This window comes from Vollenhovia emeryi, unplaced genomic scaffold (genome assembly GCF_000949405.1).
Source record: "Vollenhovia emeryi isolate VEMERY1.0 unplaced genomic scaffold, V.emery_V1.0 DF939198.1, whole genome shotgun sequence".
In the NCBI taxonomy this organism is placed as follows: Eukaryota; Metazoa; Arthropoda; class Insecta; order Hymenoptera; family Formicidae; genus Vollenhovia; species Vollenhovia emeryi.
The window spans coordinates 635,043-646,236 of record NW_011967168.1 but is presented as its reverse complement, the minus strand read 5'-3'; positions in this window follow the sequence as shown (position 1 = coordinate 646,236).

Here is an 11,194-nt window from a genome sequence, read left to right as displayed (position 1 = left end):
AAGAGAGAGAGAAAGAGGGAGGGGGGGGGATTAAAAGAATTTGCTAGTCAGTACGTCCCACAATAAATTATAGATTTCTGTCTGTCGCTTCCGAAAAAGCTTGGATACCTTTTAAGGATTTAGTTTTTTAAATCCTTAAAAAAGTGTCTTTAACCCGGCCGGTGTTATTGAGAAGTATTTATTTCATAAATTTCACTACAATACAGACCCTTTTAAAATAAACTAACAAGAATAATCTTCAGAGTCGCCAGCAATAATTAACAACATCAAGTTTGATCGTACCTGGCAATTTTTATGTTCAAGACTCGCTACGTTTCGAACATGAGTTTGGTCCTTTTCAAGCGAAAACTGACTGACTATACAAAGTAGGAGATTTTTAGATTAATACTTAAATGAAGTGTATAACAAGGTATTCAGTCAACGGTTAAAAGAAATTACATTGTTAAAGGTATTACCTGAGAAAGCTATGTACATGTATTTACGTGTATTTTGGTGATCTAAATAGGATTGTATTTGTGGTCACAGAACTAAAAATGAGAGTGTTAGAAGAAAAAGAAAGACGCAGAAAATTCGGTTGAAATTAACATACGTAAATCCATGTACAGGGTGTCAAGGCAACATACATGTCAGTACGACGGGTTGCCCATTCGAGCAGGCGCGCATGGACGTTCACAACGGACACCCTGTACATGACTTTCCTAGGTAATATCTTCAACAATGTAATTTCTTTTAACTGTTGACTAAATACCACGGACCTTGTTATACGCTTTATTTATGTATTAATCTAAAAATCTCCTACCTTGATGGACTTACATGCTGTAAATGTTCAGTGTCACGGTTTGATAAACGAGAACTTGGTTCGAGAGATGACGGAGCGTGACTAAATTTTACTTAGTTCGAGGAAACCATTTCAAATAAACCATATGTCATTTGTGTTGTCAACTTTAGAAAGTTGTTTGCAATCCGGTCGAGATTGGAAGATCATCATTCTAAGCGTATACGCTATGAGCAACGCTACAGGATACTCCAGAGAACTGACTCGTTGTTTTATGAATAAAATTTATTTACGAATATAATTTCCTAGTCCATCCTTCCGCGAGGTAATAAACACGCGGAACACTTTTATATTACAGATCCTTTGTGCTTGACATTTTGCGTATTATGCGCGCTCGATGTTTGCATTGCGATGAATATTATTCACTCGGACCTGTTTTACATCGTATCCCTTTTTACTGTCCGCTTTCAGGAGAAACTGTTTACTCGAGAAATTTCGCTGAAATACACGCGCTTTCAAGTGATACATTTGCGCCGTCAACTTTAGGAAGTTGTTAGCTGCAATTGTTCGGTCGAGAATTGGAAGATCAGTTCTAAGCGTATGCGGTACGAGCAACGATGCAGGATACTCGAGATTTTACTGGTTATTTTACGGATCGATGTTCTCCGCGCACGCGGTATCACGAATCACGCCTGTGGATTACTGGCGTGCCGCGCGAATTCGGCATTTATCCGATGGCGCGACGGAAAAAAGCCGGGGCCGTTCGATGCCGCGGAAGCCATTACACAGATAGTCTATTCGAAGGAAGCCAATAGATCAGGGGAAATGGGGTTAGCGCGCCGAAAAAGTACATCCAGCGTCGATGCCTCCGGCCGCCTCGCGGCCGATAGATCACCGGTCTAAGTGCACTAAATGTCCCTTCCCCCGTTCGCCAGTTATTATGCGGCAAACTGCAGTGGCTTTTTCACGCGACGATACATTTATCATGCCCGACGCCATTGCCAGGAGGCATGTAAAGGGCGCGTCGTGTTTGCAGAAGGAAATCGCGTACGAAACAGTCTTGACACGCTCGCCCGCACAATGCCGTTGCGTTCGTGCCATTGCAAAGATATCGCGAGTGTATAGAGTAATTAACTGCTTTCAAGTCTCGCGGGTTCTCGCACGGCGAATGGACCGAATATGGGCGGCATTGAAGTCTCGACGGTGAGAAATAGCGTTCCGTGAAAAAATTCCCGTTCGAAAAAATTTAAACCGCGTTTCATAAAGTTCGCGTAATTACATTTTTCTGAAAGTAACGGCGGTGAAAAAAAAAATAATTTCGCCATAGCTCTTTCGCTCCGAGCAGAGAGTTAATTTGTAACGTGTCCTGCCTGGGCGGCGTTTCTCATCGCGCGAAGTTAAGAGATCGTCGCGGTTGAACTTCCACGTCACCGGGGAAAAAAGTTATCATAGCTCCCAGGATAGATTTCCATACTGAAGCGCAGATGAATGACGGGCAAATGGAAGCGGCGCGGTGGACGCCCGCTCTATATGCTATCCCTCGAGCTTACCGCGATATAGAGCAGCAGTGCGTGGTATTACATACGTAATTGATGCCTGGCTATTTTTCCCGCGGTAATATATCGTCGCGTTGCGCAGCGCAACTCCGTCTGCGCGAGGCGTTACATTGTAACTAATGCGCCGCGATTTTTAACGCGCGCCGACTCGACATATCGCCGCTTGGCGCGACATTTTACTCGCAGCGGGATGCTGGTTTCATATCTTCGTTGAATGCCACTGAGGAGATCGGGATCCTGTGGGGTCTTTATCAGCGCGGCGTTTGTAATCTTATCTGCAATTGTTGGCGATGGCCGCCGCAGTAATACCGTACTTGTACAATAAATCTTTGTATGAGCAATGTAGAGGAGAGTCTTCTTTCGTGAGATTTATTTTTGGAAAAGAAATTTTCTCATTGGACCATTGGCTACGTCCCGACATCCGACAGCGACAAACGACGTATTGTATAACCAGCCTAAAGGCCATTCTACAATTGCGTAAACATAGTTGTAGGGTTGTACGACAAACTTTCTGCTCAGGCCCTTAACCGCTAATCGTCGGAGTCGACCGTGAGATCTATCGAGATCAACTTCACACGCGAGACTAAGTCCCTTTCCCGGCTCCGATAATCCGCGAATACGTTGTGCGGGCTCTCTGTCTCGAACGCTACTGTTGAATCTGCCTAAATCGTCGCGCTCTTGAATAGAGAACAGGTGTGGGGAAAGAGATGTTTGTGCGTGACAAGTTGCACTTGTAACGCGCAATGATCGACCTAACGAAAAAATTTCAACGGTACATCCTACATTCTACAATATCTGAAAAAATGAGCCGCCCGAGTCATCGCACGGTCGTTAACCCGTTAATGCTTTTCTAAGCGCACTTTTATAGCATAAATAACCTACTTCGCCGATACGTGACGTGCTAGTCGTCACGCCGCATAAATGCATGGAGATGGAGTAATATTTCGGTTACGCCAACCGTAAATGCCAACAATCCGTATCGATCTCTATAAACTTTTCTCTCGATGCACCGACGGAACTGACGTTGACGTCCAGACTCGCGTCGACTCATTCATATACCGCATGTTTATACCCCGTCAAATTTCTGTCAAATATCTCCGAACATGCGAAATGACACTGCGCAAAAAGCTTCTTTTCATCTTTAAAAATACTCGAGTCGATTTATATTTATAAACGTTGGAAATTATAATCCAACATCCGAACAAAATTCCCCCGGGACTTTTCACGCATTTTTGTGGCGTCGCAATTTTAGGTAAAATACAAATTTTAATCTTCCCGAGCGCTATTCCGCGATTTTACTTTCAAATCCGATGCGTCATCGACGCCACAACGATCACTTCTGCGACGTTGTTGAAACGTACAATTTTTATTTTCCCTTTTTATTTTCACTCGCGAAGATCGCGCGGCGGTAATCAGCCGTTTGGTCTTCAACGTCGCGCGCGTAACAACTGAGGATACTTTACGAGTGAAACATGTAAGGCGGTAGTTACGGCGGTAGCAGCACGGTGATTAGGTTTTATTACGCCGACGGCGGGGAGCGGGCGAATGCCAGTAATAGAGGAAATTGGTAATAATTTTCTTGTAGCGCCGGTAAAATGAACGCTCGGCGATGATAAGCATAGACGATACTTCCGAATATTGCCCGGCTCCTCCTTTGTTCTCGCGCGCGAACGGATCGATCCCGTTGCTCGGTATCTCATCGGACCCATTCGAAGCAAACGCTCCATATTTCTTTCCGACGCGTCTGCTCGTTCGAGGAATAAGTGTAATTTATACTGTCCTGGGCCAACACTCCGCGCGAATCACGTCGCGATAATCTTTGAGACAGCGGAGTTAACGGCATTATTATGAGCTGAAATATAGGTGCGCACACACGGCGTCGCCTCTATCTTTGATATAAATCTTTATGATCAGCGAAACTACCGTGTCCCTCGAACTTGCTGCAGCTTCGTGGCACCCCCGAGGGGCGGGAGATCAAAGACAGACAGTGGCGGCCTGTGACGTTAAATTACTGCGGGATAAAAATCGTCGGATACGCTCGGCGAGGCGGCGTCCCGGGAAAATGATAAGACCGGTATCTTTATCGGATTTTAAATTGATTCCGAAGCTCCGACATTGTGGTAATAATGTATGACGAGGTTTATAAATGTAACCCTTGACGAATACATCTTTCAACGTCGCGCGCCTCTCGGTGCGCAATACGGACCGGCACGGATCGTTAGATCGGAGCAGACAGCTCGCTTTTATTTGCTTTGCGGTTAACCAGAGCCCTGCCGGGCATTTGTTACGGCGGAGATTAATGCGACGGCGCTGAAAAATGCGTAAGTAGCTAATTGCCCGTCGACGATGAATACTTGTTCGCGCGCGAGACGCTCTTCATCCTTGGCCGACTGCGGCTGCTAATGAGGCGAACGATTACACCGGGCGCTTTTACCGGGCGCCCGGTGTTTGCCGGCTTCTTGTCCCCGCGCTCTGCGCGCCACGAAGAAATCTCGTGACGAGTTGCTCCTTGAGAAAACGTTTGTCTCCCCGAGACAACGGACGCCGCGCCGCGCCGCTGCAATTCGGGTGGGAATGCGGAATGTACAATTACAAGAATAACAGCACGGTTGTTTGTCTCCTCTTGGATCCTTAAAATAGGGTGATTACAAATAACGCTCGTTTCGGGCGCGGGGCCGGTGGGACGCGAGGAGGCGAGCGCGAGGATGGGGAAGACGGCGGAAAGCAGACTATGTTTTTCTCACGTAATTAGCCGTGAGAGAACTCCCCGGATAAACGGGGACGATTCCTCCGAGATAGGCAGAGAAAATAATTAACCTTACCGTTTTTCTGTTGCACGAAAGTGCCTGGTCTTGCGCGATTCTCGCGTTGGCGTTTAAAGGCCGTAATAAAAGAAGCTGGGACGCGCTATCGTCCCGCGAAACGGGCGACGGGCGCTTCCTCTTTCCCTTTTTTTTTCGCTGCGAGGACGTAAGGGAAGCGTCGGAGGAGCGCTCAACTGGAATTTAATTCGACAAAACAGCCACGCATACCGACCCCGAGGAATCCGAGTCGCCGGCGATTTTCTCCGAGTACATTTTTAAGGAGTAATATACGACGGGGCAGGACGAGGAGGCGGGAAGTAAATGCGGATGAATTATGAATACCAACTGTTGTGAAATTATTTCTTTCTTGCGTGTTTCAGGAAGATTAGTAGATCGGACCGAGGGGGGAAAGAGATAATGTATATCAATTTAATTGAAGATTAATGTAAAAGTATGGAAATCAAGACGACGTTCTTTAAGGAGGAGCAATTGGATGCGATTTATTTCACAACTGTTTCGCGTATAATACATTAAGGGTTCATTCCACTTTAACGGCCCAAAAACTATGCTTATCTTCAACCATTTTTTTCGCGGTAAATACACCGTACAATAAAATAAATCTCTTTGGGATTTACTGGTTTTAAAAATTGTACTTTTTTTCAAACAGGCACCATTTTGTTATTTTTAAATAAAAATTATTAATTGATGTTCGGTTTCAGGCAAACCTGAATGATAAAAGTCATGAACGCAGCGAACTTGCATCTTTTTGACAGGCCATTCGAACGGTGCAGAAAACGCTTAATTAAACAATTGTTTAAATTATGACAACAATTTTTTGGTGTTATTTAAGAGTGCCCTAACAAATCTCAAAAAGATTTATTTCATTGTATGGTGTATTTACTGTGAAAAAAAAATGGTTAAAGGTAAGCATAGTTTTTGGGCCGTTAAAGTGGAATGACCCTTTAAATTGTATGTATTTTATAAAAATTTGACTATTTGACTGATACGGTGCCGGTCGATATCGCGCAACAAAACGCATAAAATTCATGAGACGAGCAAAAATAATGATATCGGACCTCTGTTCGGTCCCAGCGAAAACTATTGGCTTGAATTTGACTTTAAAATAATTTCTGGGATAGCATTGCGGTCTCTCGGATACGACATACGGAGTGATATTTAATTCATGACTATTCACCAAAACAGGAGCGCGGCGCGCGCAGTTGGGAAGTTTAGCTACCAGTTTCGAGTTTATATACGCGAGTAGGAGCGAGCGGAGCGCGACGAAAGTCAAAGTGGAGCATTTCGTACGGAAGAAGAGTCTCAAAGAGAATTGCGTGTAACGCGCAACTTTGTCGCGGATTGCAACAAAAGTGCCTCTAGCGATGCGGTATTGACAAATACACACGAAAGCCTCATCGACTTCGATTTTGTTTCCATTTACAGGGGAGAAGCTAAAAGCCCTTAAACGATATTGCTCTATAGCGTCAATATCATTAACTCAGCCGACACGTTCGACATTGTTCGTTAAATTCTAAAAAATTTTATGTATGCCCTGAAACTTGATTTATTTCGCAAAATACGAAGTAACATAGGAGTAAGAGCCAAGACAGGATGTTAGTGTCTAGAGACTTAAATAAAAATTATTTAATTGGCATTCTCTCCAACGCACTGAAGAGTTAAGATCGAACCAACTGGCGTTTAAAAACGGAATTGATCAAAAAGGAAAATAAGATAAATCGGACCAAATTGAACCAACTCTAGGAGGTTCTATATGGTATAGACCATCCAATCTTATATAGAACTTGGGGTCGTCTCCACAAAGCACAAACGTTGCGCCCACTTGTCTCAGCAACGTTTTTAACTTTTGACAAATTCAGTCTGTTTCAACTGATCTACATTGTATTACTTATTGACAATTATGTACTAGGCGATTTAACTATTTAATTTTAATTGTGCGCTGATAAAAGCACTGTGTGCTGAAACGCGTCCGCTATCTTATATTTCGATTGTCACAACTTTCGATTTTTTTTTAATATATAGAAATGACAGAATGCACGCTTCGCGCGCGCAATTTGTAGTTAAGCAATGTATATTTAAAAAAATTTGTATACATGCTAAGAAGTAATTGTATGCGCAACGTCAATTTAAAATAAAAGGTAATTCACTACTCACTGATACGATTCGCAACAGCAGAGTTGTACATCGCTAACTAGATATGTACTGTACTGTAAAAATACAAATATATATGATCATTATAGGCTAATTATGTAAAACCGAAAGTATTGTATTCAATATACTTTATATTTTATATTTAAAAAAATAGGTATTTATTAAAATAATTATATAGAATACTGAAAAAGTCTTTCTTTTAAATGCAAACTCACAAAATTTTATACGCGTAGTTTTGTCTCTAACACTTATTCGAATCCTCGTTCGAATAATTTGAATAAATAAAATAAAAACACAGAACAGATACTTTATTTTGCACAAGTAGCAAATAAGATAAAAATGTAAGACACTTACCTCACCATTTGTCCGCCGTTGCCCGATGCCTCCTGGGCCTTCTCCTCCTCCTCTCAGATTTCCTTGTAGCACTCACACACATTCACTCGCGAAAATCATCGATCGCGCGAAATTCCCGTACGCGATGTGAAATACCGCGAAACGCACGAAATATTATTAGCAAATATCGCGTGACGAAATGTAACCGCGACGAAGTACCACGGTTTACGTTCATATTTAACATGAGTTAGTCTCGTGAAATATCTATGTGTACGTTGATAAAGAGCCGTCGCCTCAACATGCAATTCGTTTCTAATTACAAGTTATAGAAATTGAATAATTAATGAAGGAACGTTACTTGTTACTAATAAAGGTGTGCAAATCAATGGCGTTTTATCCCTGCATTCATCACGATCGAGTCTCGGAAACCGATAACGCAAAAGTAATACGACACACGGAGCGACTCTCGCTGCTGCCTGCCGGCTCGACGTACGGCGAGCGAATGATAACGCAGCGACCTTCAGTTACACGATGGCACGCAAAAACATCGTACGTCACCGCGCCGAGAGACAAACACCAAAAAAACATTGAGAATTCGTTGACCCGCTTAATCGTCGCACAATACCGCGCCGAGTGAAAAACAACAAAAATCCGTTGAGAATTCGTTGGCCTGCCTACGCAATGGAAAATTCCGTACTTAATATTTTATTGTACATTACTTTGTTCCGTGACTGTTGCTACGTTTTGCGTATTATTCCGCGGACTATTGGTATTGATTAAATGAACGATTAATTCTGTTGAATCGAGAAAATGTTTCGAAACAAAAATCGTTGTTACTTAAATTCTAATTACTCAGATTAGAGATTTTACCTCAATAGTTGGTGTATACAAATGTATATTTTTAAATTGCAAATCTTCATTTGCTACGAATCTAAAAGAGAAGTGAAGCACACCGCGCTTTGAGAAAACCAATCGTGGAAAAGAGGCCTTAACTGTTCGATATTAACGACATTCGCACTGGTAACATCTCTTTTTTTTTTTAGAAAGGAATATTGCATTGTCAACTTTTATGCTCGTAAAAATTGTCCTTTTTCGTTTAATTGTTGTTGTTAAATATAGCACGAGCGGAATTATTATTTGTTAAAAATTATTTAGACGCTAACACGCTGTCTTGGCTCTTACTCTTTTATTACTTCGTATTTGTGTCTTCACAATCTTACACAATTAGAGTCTTATGAATTTTATTAATTGTCTGATATTAATTGTCTGAATTTACTTGATTTATTATTACTATTTCGTTTAATATTTGTCACGTTGCGTTTCACGTTGGAAAATAAACGTACACAAGTGGGCTCTTTTAAAATAGCGATTATTCATCAGTAAAGGGTAACTATTTTACTTTGTAGCACACAATTCCAACGTCCTTCTTTTTAACGCGACATTCATCTTACTCCACTTCGATGGAATGTCGACGCCGGGGATTGTCGTTAAAGCTCGTAATTAGAAACCTCATCGTCTCTCACGACGCAATCATGCTGGGAGTGCTCTCGTGTGTTTCTTTTTCCGGATTGCGGCAGCCGCAGCAGTAAGAAAGGGCGGTCCACGTAAGAGATCGGCGCGTGACCAGGATTTTGCAGAGCGCAGTGTGTCGCAGAGTTAAAGCGGGTATTTCAACGCGAAACGCGGACGCCATCGACTACCTCGACTTCACCGGTCACGCCGCGCTTTGTCTCTGATTTCCAACGAAAGCATTCTGGAGTTATGAAACCCCGGAGACAGAGGAACTCCGTATTCTTTCCGGACGGTGATTCAATATCTTTCGCGGCTGGGGAAAGGCCGCGTCGTATGAAAGCAGGAGAACGGGGAAAAAGAGAGGAACCAAGGAAGGGTGAGAATAAGAGGGGCGACGGAGGCAGAGGCGAGAATTGGATTTTCGCGTCTCCCTAAAGCTGACGTGATATTATCCATCGAGGGGGCGGGAGTTACTAGGATCAGCTGCTAAGCCCCTCTACGACGCGCGAGTTATTGCTATAGTGGTACAAAATGATTTCTTGGTAGGACATATATGTATGTATGTATGTATATGTGGATACATATAGCTTCTGAACTTCCTTTGCGGTGTAAAACGCTACGCGAACAAAATATACCGTTGATTAAAATCGCGAGTATTTTCGCCGAAAGAGAAGTCGACGTAGATACTGGCCACTAGCGGTTATTGTCGTCATATATGTCGTGTTATTTTTGAGATTCGTTAAGAGAAACGTGAGATTTATAAGATATGTTCATGGGAATAGAATGTATGTTTCGCAAAACTTTTCGAAGGTAAAATGTAGGCCAGCCACCAGACGCTACCAGAGTTCTTAACTTTATTTGGGTTATTTCCGCATTACTTCCAGCAGTATTCGTCATAACTCCAAGAAGCAAATCAAGAACTGGAGGAATTCATTACCTACGATGCATTGTTCCAAATTGAAGGTATACTCAACCAAGTAGCTGACGCTTCCACCGATGCAAGAGTTAACAATTACTTTAGTCGAGATGCAAATGGAAACGTAAAATTAATTGTCATTTTAAAAATTAAAGTACCCGAGAGAACGTTCTGTTCCTTAATTAATTTTTCCAGTCTTGGAATCAATCTTGGAGACAGCAATGTAAAATTTTACCGATTAAAACTTGGGAATAATTACAGTATTCGCTCATGCCATAGCGATGTCCCGCGGCTGTCTGGGTTAAATTGAATCAGCAGGAGCAACCGAAAGCGCATCGGTTGATCTCGATGTCGACGCGAAGCGCACGGCGCTACCGGAACGCGATTATGGTATCTTTGGCCCCTCGATAGGATTAGAAATCCCGCGCCCGGTCCGGGCCGGGTTTGAACTGCGTGACTATTAACCGACTTGCAAATTGCCCTTATCCAGTCTCTCCGTTAAACGAGCGCCGTCGACGAACGGCGATACGCTCGTCCGCTCGTTCGATATCCGGTCGCGATTACTCGACTTCTGTACAGTGGCGCGGGACCCGAGAGCTAGACGGATAGGATAATCCGATAATTCCATTAACCCGCATTGTAATGCCATAAAGTTTCGCCTTAAACCGCCACGCGACCGCCACCGTCATCTGCGGCGACCGCCGGCGGCCGTCGCGCCGCTCGTTTCGCCGAAAATTACGTTCCGTCGCGCCGTGAACCGCACCACCGCCGCACCGCGTCGAGCATCACGAAGATTAGCCTAGTGCTAGGTATCTTCCCCGCTGGAGGTTACCCGTTTCGCTCTTCATTACTTTCCGTTGTAATTTGCTAGGAGCCGATGACGACCCAGGTTCACAAGTCGATGATCAAATCGATATCGATCATGATTTGTTGGATCGTTTGTTTTGATGACGACTAGATCCTTCATTGATTTCGTAAGAAGATCCGCATAATACTTTGTCGATATCTTAAGGCTTCTGTCCACGATGCTAGAACTTGGTCAGAGTTCTAGTTTCGAGAAAAGTGTAGCTAATCGACTCGCAGCTATTCCATAAAAGCTGCAAGTTGATCGGCTATACATTTTTCGAAA